Below are 11,228 nucleotides of genomic sequence, written 5' to 3'. Positions count from 1 at the left end.
AAGCCGTGGAAGCTCCGCGAGCTCACAGCAGGCTCATCTGGGTGGAGCTAGTCCAGCACATGCTTCTCCGAAACACTCACGGTGATCTGCTTTCCAAGGAGGAAGAAGCAAATGCAATGAACAGGAACGACCCGGACCATGTGACAAAGCCAAATTCACGTTCTACATTGTGGCTTAGCACAGAACAGGAAGAAGGAGGAAGGTGCAGATGTTGGGCAAAGCTCCAATGTTTCAGCCAAAGTCAAAGAGATCTGAGCAGGGGCGGCCCAGGATATGAGCTGGAATTAAACAAGACGGAAATAAACACGAGACCTTCGAGGGGCAGACGCTTGGCGCAGCAGATATGTTACTGCATGGATGTCTTGATCCCATATCAGAGTTCCTGGATTGCAATCCCAGCTCCACTTCTGATTCCAGCTTTCTAGAGGGTAGCCCAGGCTGAAAGTGTGTGTGCCCCTGCCACCCACTGGGAGATGTGAAGGAAGCTCCTTGCTCTTGGCTTTGGCCTGGCCATGCCCTGGCTCTTGTAGGCATTTGGGGAGTGAACCAGCAGATGGAAAAAGTCTCTGTGTGACTCTGTTTCTCTTTGCCTGCCAAGTAAAGTAAATACATAAATAAAATATTTTTCTTTAAGCCATGAAACCTTCAAGTACCAAGAAGAAGGGTATACACTATATCAGTTGTAGAATGGCAGACTGTATGGAAACCATCTGAAAGCAGCAATACAAGGTGAATTCAAAAAGCTTGAGGAAAATGGAATTAAAGATAAGTTTATTTGGGTAAAAAAAAAAATCGGAAATCCAAGGACATTTCTTTCATCATACACATTTTCCATGAGCTTTTTGAAGACCTTTTGCATTTTCATTGATTGTAAGAAAAATAACCAAAAACAAAGACCTTTTGAACTATGAGATTATCTCCAAGGGAATACAATATGAAGCATTTCCATGTCCATAGCTTGCTTCTCCATCCAATTGCCCTTCAGAGCAAGATAGAAACAAATGCAGGGTAGCTGTCTTAGAATCCCGCCCCCCTACCCCCATTAACCAAGACCACACTTGACTTTCACTGCATACTTAAGAAGCACATATTCAGGGATAGGAAATTGCTTGCCTTTCTTAGCAGAGGCAAATTCCCCCGGGGAAGCCAAAGAGGGAATAGCAGAGTTGTGGAAATGGAAAAATGTTTCCCAGTCTTGATGACAGCACTAACTAGGTCTTGTTGGGCAGGTCATGCTACCATTCAAAACCTGTTTCCTTATTTATAAAATGAGAAGATTGCTCATGCTTCCAAGTGTTTTTCGTTCCTGCAATGGACCTGGGGAGCTTTGACAGAACAAACATGCTTGAGACCCCCTAAAACTCAGTCAATCAGAAACTCTGGAGATTGAGTTTTAAAGAGCCCCTGGTGGCTCGAAGGTGGTCACTCTGCAGTGTTTTAGGAGTGCCTTGACAAGATTTTCAAGACCAAAACTCTATGCAGGGGAGGAGACAGGAAGAAGTCAGGGAGAGGACCCTGCTCTGTGCCATCAAGGAGCAGCATCTACATCACCTGGGAACTTGTTAGGGCCCTTGAACCCTACTCCAGAAATCTACTGCATTAAAATCTGTATTTTACCAAGATGCCCAAGTAGTTCACATGATCGTTGACACTGGTGAGGCTTTCTCTAGTGCACATAATCAGGAGTGAACTTGCCTACCCATGTGCCCGCTGGCCATCTTCCAACCCAGTCTCTGTGGCTTGGCCAACCCAGGAACATCACAAAGGAAACACCAGCTATAGGTGTATCTCCACTTGTTGCCTCTCTTCTCAAAGCACACACAGACATTGCTACCCGACTCACTACAAGTCCCTTCTAAAACCTGTCTGGAATGCCTTAGTGGGCAAAAAACAGCTGGGTGCAAGGGAGGCAGAGCTAAGCCATGTGTGTGCTTGTTATCCCACTGCTGAACCAGGCAAAGTCTCGCAGGTGAATTTCCAGAGGGGAGGCTGACTGTTTTGGGGGGAGAAGATTTTAAATTGTATTTGACTAGGGTAGAGGGAAATAAAATATATTGCAGCTTATACTTTGTCAAGTGCTTTCTATACTCTAAGGACAGGGGAAAAACACAACTAAAACAATTCACACAGAAAACACTTTTTTTTGTTTTTGTTTTGTTTTGTTTTGTTTGCTCTTGGGGAAGAGAGAGAGCGGCCTAATTTCTGAAATTCAGATAGAACATGTAAAAGGCAGAAACAGAAAACCAGGAAATATGATGGAAAAAAACCTTCTCTAAGAGGCATAGCACTTTTCACCACTACACTCAAAAATCAAACGTTGCAACTTTTTACAAATGGGTTTCCAAATTGCCCGACCCTAGGACTGAGGCAAAGGCTCTCCCCAGGTGTGTCCATGACCTCTTCCTCTCACCCATCACTCATCCCAGGTCCCCTCCACGTGCACACATGTTTCCCAAGGACAGGGAAGCCAACATCCCTGACAACACTCACGTACACAGCTCAGATGGCCACCCTCAGGGTCTCTGCAGACTGAAAAGCCTGGGAGGGAATCTGGAGGAGAGGGGGTTAGAGAGAGGGGGGAGGGCAACTTAGTGAGCCGAGGCAGGTGTCACTCTTCGTGGAGACCCTGAGTGCCAGGGGGCAGGGTCGGCAGGCACGGAGGCAGCACGACCATGTGCAGAGAGATGGGAATATGGGAGAAAGCTCCAGAAGGCTGGAGAGCATCCAGGGTCCACACTGCATTTTGCCTTCCTCTTTGAAGGCTGACCCAGGCATCAGCTTGGACGCACCTTGGGTTGCCACTTCCAACCCCATGCCTTCTCCTAAATGGCACTAAACAGTGGGTATGTGCATTGCGGCTATGAGGGAAAGCTGCCCATAATCAAGGGATACAAGCATCAACCTTGGCTACAATTCTCTTTCAAATTACAAGAATATTTTTAGGGGCTGGCGCTGTGGTATACAGGGTAAAGCCACCGCCTGCAGTACCGGCATCCCTTATGGGCATCAGTTGGAGTCCCAGCTGCTCCACTTCCGATCCAGCTCTCTGCTATGGCCTGGGAAAGCAGTAGAAGATGGCCTGGGTCCTTGGGCCCCTGTATCCATGTGGGAGACCTGGAAGAAACCCCTGGCTCCTGGCTTCGGATCAGCGCAGCTCCAGCCATTGAGGCCATCTGGGGAGTGAACCAGTGGATGGAAGACCTCTCTCTGTTTCTCTCTCTCTGTCTCTCCTTCTTTCTCTGTGTAATTCTGACTTTCAAGTAAATAAATAAATATTTTTAAAAAAGAGAGCATTTTTAATGAAGTATGAGGAAGCTTTAAAAAGTTTGTAGGACAATGTAACAAGAATATACATTTGTGTTGGTGCAAAAAATTGAAATTCACACATACTTTTTTCATAAGTTAAACGAACTTTTTGAAGACCCCCTAAGATGCATGGATTTCACAAACTTTTTCTACCCAAATAAACATCTTTTCATTTCCCATGAACTTTTTGAAGCACGTTCATATATGTTCTATTCTGTTTAAAAATAGTGTTAAACATGAGTATGCATTTATTTGGGTTAAGCTACCCTTGGGATGCCGTGTTTCATATCAGAGTGCTCGGGTTTCAGAGCCAGTTCCACTCCCAAACCCATTTCCTGCTAATGTGCAGATGATGGTTCAAGTGGCCTGATCCCTGCTACCCACATGGGAGACCCAGATTTTTTGTTTGTTTGTTAAAATTTTGTTTATTTATTTGACAAGTAGAGATAGCAAGGAGAGACAGAGAGAAAGGTTTTTCCATCTGCTGGTTCACTCCCCAAATGGCTGCAATGGCCGGAGCTGGACTGATCCAAAGCCAGGAGCTTCTTCTGGGTCTCCCACGCAGGTGCAGGGGCCCAAGGACTTGGGTCATCTTCCACTGCTTTCCCAGGCCATAGCAGAGAGCTGGATCAGAAGTGGAGCAACTGGGATTTGAACTGGCACCCACGTGGGATACCAGTGCCAAAGGCAGAGGATTAGCATACTGCGCCACAGCGCCAGTCCCACCAGACTGCAACTTTAGCTCCCCTCTTCAGTCCGGCACAGCCCTAGCTCTTGCAAACATTTGGGGTGTGAGTCAGATGATGGGAGATAACTATTTCTCTCCCTCCCTATCTCTATTTTGCCAATAATTTTTTAAAAATTTAATTAAAAATATATGTACTCACATCATTTTGACTTGAGACTATCACGAACTCTTCCCTCTTAGCATCCCTCTCAAATATACACATATCTGATGCGTATCTCTGATTTTACACTCCTGAGCATGGCCCTCACTACCTCCTGAGGCCGCCCACCACACTGTTGGGCAATGTGTAGAGGGGAAAGAAAGCAGAACTCCTTTCTTCCTTATGTTGACTGGAGATATGCTTCCATGGAACATTCCTCCACGATTCCCTCTCCTCACAGGGAGTGGCTCCATCTAAGAAATCCAGTCCCCATTACGGAACACAACCCTTCAGGCATCTGGAGAAGGTAATGAGCCCCTCCTAGAACTGGCTGTTGTGGTTCAGTAAATCCTGCCTGGGAGCTCTTTTTGATGACAGTACTAACCCTGTGATTCTAGGTTAAACTTGCAATTTTTGTCTTAAAAAAAAAGCAAATAAATGAACAGGATTCACAGTCTTTTCTTTCCTCTGGGGAAAAAGACAGCACATTGGTCATAGCTACTGCTTAGATTAATGGTTCCCAACCCTCTAAGTGCATTGGAATTACCTGGGCAGCTATGGAACATCACGATGCTTAGGCCAGACTCAAGAGCATTGAAATGAAATCTCTGGGGAGGGAATCCAGCAGCATTCACTCAGACTCCGTAGATAGTTCCAACATGCCTTCATGCTTGAAAACCACTCAGAGGAGGTGGAGAGCTCTACAAATGGATGCAGACATTTCAAAAGTCTTGCACCAAGATAAACTTTTTTTTATTCCATTTTTCCATGACCTTTCTGAGGTACCCTTGCATGTGCGGGCAGGTCAGGGGAAGAAAGTTGAGTTTGGGAGTGGGTAAAATGATTGGTGGTTGAGGGGAGGGACAGGAGGACTCTCGATGGGACTCAGAGCTGAGCCCAAAGTGGGAAGTGATATCAAAGGATCCCATTCAGAGCACATAAAAAGAGTAGCAAGGATCTCTCCCTCCCTCCCTCTCTCCCTCTCTCCCTCTCTCCCTCCCTTCCCTCTCTTCCTCCCCTCCCCTCCCTCTCTGCTTCTCCCCATCCCTCCCCCTCTCTTTCCCTCCCCCTACCTCTTCTCCCCTTCCGACTCTCTCCATTTCCCCCTCCACCTCTCCCCACCTCTCTCCCCTCTCCCCCTCCTGTTCTCCACCTCCCCCTCCCCATCTCCCTCTCTCTCTTTCTTCAGTGCTTAGTACAAAGCAGGAGTTGGACAAGAGCTGTGTGTTCAATAGATAAATGTGGCGTCTTGTTTTCTTTCACAGCACTCATTAGAATTACGTCTGCCTCCCCTGCCTGATAGAAAGCTTCACATCTCACTTTTTGTCCAGTTCAAAGGTACTTCAAAAAGTTCATGGAAAAATTCTAAAAGATAAATTAATTTTGGTGCAAAAACATTTTTGGAATCTATGCACAGTTTTTTCATGAAACATTTTCCATGAACTTTTTGAAGATACTTCTATGCAAGGATTTCAATATTCTTTGTGTGAAACTTATTTTTACCCTACTTTCCACTACTTTTTTGAAGTCCCCTCAGATGTCCCCAGCGTCCGTGGCTCACAGTTGAGGCATGATGAATGAATAAGTAAATACTTCTTTCTTGTATCTCATACAACGTCCACTCTCATACTAACTCTAGTAGACATTGAACTGACTGACATTAATCCAAAGCAATGAAAAATATCTTTAGAAATTGCAATGCTATGAGCTTCCATTATTGCTTATTTCACTCAGTGATATTTGGCAATTTCCTCAAATGTACAGCAGCATCAGTAATGTGCTCTACAGTGGGCAGAACAGTAATAAAATTAGTGTGAATATGAATTAAAAAAAAAAAAACCCTTGCAGCAGGAGAAACCACAGAGCACTAAATGATAGTGCCCAGAGAAGGATCGTTTCCTGCTGCTCCCTGCCCCATGATGGATGTCCAGAAAAAAACAAGGGGGAAAGCCACACTTGAAGGAAAGATGGGAAGGCACGATGACTCAGTAGGATTCCAGAAGTGAAAGACAAAGAAGTGCTTTAAGAGATGGGTTCTGCTGTCCAAAACCACGTGCTTAAGCCAGGTCCTCCGAGAAGGACGGCAGGACTTGGGCTCCTAACGCACAGGGAAAGTTCTGAAAATGGAGGTTGGCCTGAGTTAAAGGCTAACAGTCCACACACGCAGTCATGAAGTCAGCAAGTCCCTCACACAAACAGGCCTTGTCCCCTTCTACTATGGAGGACAAGAGTCAACCACAGGTCAGAAGGACGAGAGAGACTAGGTATTACACAAGAAAACTCCAGATGAGTATTTAGCAATTTTTTTTACCCTTTGGTAAGCATTGTTCACTCCCTCTTAAGGCTTACATTTAATAGAAAATGAAACAAAAATACTTTGCTTTTGTCCAGCTGAAGTTCATGGGGCAATTTAAACTTATTTCCACATTTGGTTCTCACAAAATAATGTGAATTTCTTCTTGAAATTACCCCACATCTTTCAACCTTTCCTTTCTGAATCTATCTTCTTGCAGGCATTTTACAATTTCTGAATAAAGATTACAATCTGAAAACTAAAATATAAACACTAAATCTTAAAATACCTATACATCTTTTATAGTAACTGGTAAATTGGGAAAGGATTTCGATGAAAACAATGACTTTACATGCAGTAAGAAGGACCTTACAATTATTTGTAAATTGTTATAGGGCAGTGCTGTCGTGTTGCGGGTAAAACCACTGTCTGCAGTGCCGGCATCCCATATGGCCGCCGGTTCAAGTCCCAGCTGTTCCACTTCTGATCCAGCTCTCTGCTGTGGCCTGAGAAAGCAGTTGAGGATGGCCTAAGCCTTTGGGCCCTTCCACTCGTGTGGGAGACCCAACGGAAGCTCCTGGTTCCTGACTTCAGATCAGTCCTGCTCCAGCCGTTATGGTCACTCAAGGAGTGAACCAGCAGATGGAGGATCTCTCTCTGTCTCTGCCTTTACCTTTCTGTAATTCTGCCTTCCAAATAAATAAATAAAATATTTTTTAAAAAATGGTATATGTTAAAATGAAGGGTTTTATCTACTAGATGTGAAAACCTTGTTTCAAACTGCGTGAAATTAAAGCAGTAAGCTCCTGGCCCCAGTACAGATACACTTACACCTATCAACAGAACAGAATGAGTCCAAGGACAGATGTGCTGACACTAACACTGTTGTTTAGGTGTAATGATCACCAACACAATGACACTAGGCGGTGCCCACCTCAGTTCCAGCATCACACATAGACGGTTCCCATGAATCCTCATGACGGGGGAGAGAAGCAGAGCTGGTGCAGCGAGCCCTCTGACCCCCAGGATCTGTGCTCTTTATGAAAATACACTAGACCCTTCATTTTGTGCCAGCTATATTTAAAATATTTCTAGAAAGGGTACCAGGACTTTGGGCATTGGGAACCAGGAGTGTTAACGATTCTGCCCTGACAATACCATAAGCAAGGATGAGCAGCTCTGGGGAGAATAGGGAATGACAGGTGCTTGCTGAGGCTGGAGAGATGGACAGCTAGGAACCCAGAGAGGAAAGAGGCTGTAAGAGGGCACTCCAAACCATTCATGGAAAATGCAATTAAAAGGTAAGTTTGACTAAAGCAGAAAAACAAAAGAAATCCATGCATTTTTTCATAATATGCATTTCCCTGAACTTCATGGAGTTCCCTTATATGCATAGATTTCAAAATTATATATGTATAAGTTTGTATTTTTATATGTATATCTTAAGAAACATGGATTTTATTCTTATAATAATCATAATCAAAATAATTTAAATCAGGAAGTTCCCTAATCTGATTTGCATTTCAGAAAAATTCTAAGTCTGAAAACATGAAAGAGTAAAAGTTAAAAAAATTTAGTTTCAAAGACCACAGTTGAAATTACAAAGAAAAGCAAAGTTCCTAGGTACGAAACTCAGAGGGAACTGAACACAGCAGTGGTAAATACCTCGGCTGATGCAACACTCTGAAGGGGGCGGGGAAGGGGTGGAATTTTGTCCCAGTTCAGAGCCTTGAATGTAATTGATCTCTGATGGAACGTGGGCCTGGGAGAAGCAGGCAGTTGAAGCTAAGAGCCTGTGAAGAGCTTTTCCCTCAGTAACCGTACCCCTTCTCTCCTGATGGAGGATATCACTCAAGCAAAGCTTCCTCTGACACTCACAGCATCATTGTGTTTTCTGGAACATTCCTTATAGCATATGAATATGTTATTTCTTCTCGTATCTGAAGAATCCTTTCTTGGGCCTCAATACCCCTGCCAGCTAACATTCCATTTCACAGTTTCTCTTTGCAACTAAAATGTCTCAAAAAAAAAAAAAAAAAAAGTTGCCTCTACTTAGCATCTCCATTTTGTCTCTTACCAAGTCCCAATAACCTTGTGAAACCCATGATAATCAGCTCACCTGAGATCTTTTAGCATCTCCAGAATAATTAATCATTCTTTTTCTTGGGTACATGTCTTTACTTGGCTTAAAAAAATACCACATCCTCTTGGTTTCCCTCCTAATTCACTGGTCATCTCTTCTTGGTATCCACTGTAAATTCTTTCTTTTCTCTTTCACTATGCTGGAGAGCTCTGTTTCTCTTCATTTCCATCCTTACTTTCAACTTAGATGAATTCTCCCAGAATAATGACTTTAAATACCAAGAATTAGTTATAGCCTCCCAAGAAGCAGAAGCCAAAATAAGAGATGTGTAAGAGGTATGTATGCTCAGTGCTATGGTTGTGATAGGATTTGGTCCTGAAACTCAAGCACATATCTAAATCCCAAAGTCATAAGTCAGTACCACCAAAAAGGTGAACACTTAACCAAATCATGGGGTTCAGGAGGTGAGTGTAGTGGGAGGTCCTGGGTCACTGTGGGGCATGTCCTTGGAAGCCAGCTCTCATGAAAGGGTGATTATAAACGCCTGACTTGGGCCCAGCCACTCTCCCCACTCCCTGACTCTCCAAGTAGTGCTTCCTCCCCAAGTGCTCTGTCATTGTCATCTGCCACCTTCACAGAAGCCAAACCAATGGAGCTGCCCAGTCTTGGACTTGAACCTCCTAAATCATGAGCCAAGGTACTTTGTTGGAGTACTGAAAACCTAATATACCAGGAAGCACGAGCTGGCAAAGAGAGCCTTCAGATTAAGATAACATCTAAAGGGGCCGGCGCTGTGGCACAGCGGGTTAAAGCCCTGGCCTGAAGCACCGGCATCCCATATGGGCGTCGGTTCTAGTCCTGGCTGCTCCACTTCTGATCCAGCTCTCTGCTATGGCCTGGGAAAGCAATACAAGATGGCCCAAGTCCTTGGGCCCTGCACCCACGTGGGAGTCCCAGAAGAAGCTCCTGGCTCCTGGCTTCAGATCAGTGCAGCTCTAGCTGTTGCAGCCAGTTGGGGAGTGAACCAGCAGATGGAAGACCCCCCCCCCCCGCCTCTCTCTGTAACTCTTTCAAGTAAATAAAATAAATCTTTTTTTTTTTTTTTAAGATAACAGCTAAGAAAAGGAGGAAGCAGGGGATTTGGATACAGAGCGTCTCAGGGTTTAATCTACAAGATATCAAAACCTAACAACTTGCATGAAATTAATGTAGTAAGCTTGGCACTAGTAGAGATATACATACACCTATCAACAGAACAGAATGAGTCCAAGAACACAGAACATGGGTTCTCATAGCGGGAGCTCAGTCCTCACTGTGGCAGTGTTGGAAAGTACTGGGACCTTCCTGAGATGGGGTCTCATGGGAGATCCTTAGGTCATTGGGGTGCTGCTGTTGGCAGGAACTAAGGTAGTTCTCATGGGACCCTGAGTTGGTTCTCATGAAAGCAAGTTCCATAAAAGAGAGCCTGACCCCCGAGTCACTCCCTGGCTTCCTGTCTTCTGGTGTGACGTCTCTGCTGAGAGCACGCTTCACTGCATGCATTGCTGCTGTTGTAATGCCATCCGCCAGGAGCCCTCCCCAGGCCTGAGCTGGTGCCAGGGACAAGCCCTTGATAAAGTCAACCAGCCTCAGGGATTTTGCTGCAGTAGCAGAAAACTGACTGATAAAGAACAGCAAAGATGAATGTAATAGAACACAAAGAAAAAAATGTAAAGGATTCTTTTTTTCCCAGAAAAGTTACTTCCTTGAAATGAATAACACAATCAATAACATTTTGGTAAGATTTGTCCATCTTAAAAAGAAGATGTGGGCCGGTGCTGTGGTGTAGAGGGTAAAGCCACTGCCTGCAGTGCCGGCATCCCATATGGGCACTGGTTTGAGTCTCGGGGGCTCTACTTCCAATCCAGCTCTCTGCTGTGGCATGGGAAAGCAGTAGAAGATGGCCCAAGTCCTTGGGCCCCTGCTCTCACGTGGGAGACCCCAGGAGGCTCCTGGCTCCTGGCATCAGATCAGTGTAGATCTGGCCATTGTGGCCAATTGGGGAGTGAACCGGTGGATGGAGGACCTCTCTCTCTCTCTCTGCCTCTCCTTCTCTCTCTGTGTAGCTCTGACTTTCAAATAAATAAATTTTTAAGAAAAGGAAGATGGTTCAAGTGAGAATTTTGGGAAGAAAATGAGGCAGAGATGGAACTACGGTAGTCTGCAGAGTAGATAAATGCCGTCATCCTCACTGCCGTCACTGCCTTCCTGAACTTGTACTTGTTCCCCCGGGGTCCAGTCTGCCGCGCACCTGCGATATTTTTCTACACAGCAACTGCAGTGATCTCATTTTTCACTTTGCATTTTAAGCCAATTTAAGACTTACAGAAAAGTGGCAATGAAGAGTTCACACATATTCTTCACCCAGCTTCTCCTAATGTTAACCTCTTGTGTGATCGTAACAGAATCACCACAGCTAGGACATGAACCCTGGTACAATACTATCAGCTCACCTGCAGAGCTGAAGCAGTCTCACCTGCTGTATCCCAGGGTTCTGCTCCAGGTTTGGATCCTAGCCCCACATTGCCTTTGGTCGTTCCCTTTTCTTAGTCTCCATGTCTGTGAAAGCTCCTAAATCTTTCCTTCCCTTTCATGACCTTGACACTTGCGAATAACACTG

This window comes from Oryctolagus cuniculus, chromosome 12 (genome assembly GCF_964237555.1).
Source record: "Oryctolagus cuniculus chromosome 12, mOryCun1.1, whole genome shotgun sequence".
In the NCBI taxonomy this organism is placed as follows: domain Eukaryota; kingdom Metazoa; phylum Chordata; class Mammalia; order Lagomorpha; family Leporidae; genus Oryctolagus; species Oryctolagus cuniculus.
The sequence above is the reverse complement of the archived record's forward strand: the minus strand, read 5'-3'. Positions refer to the sequence as shown.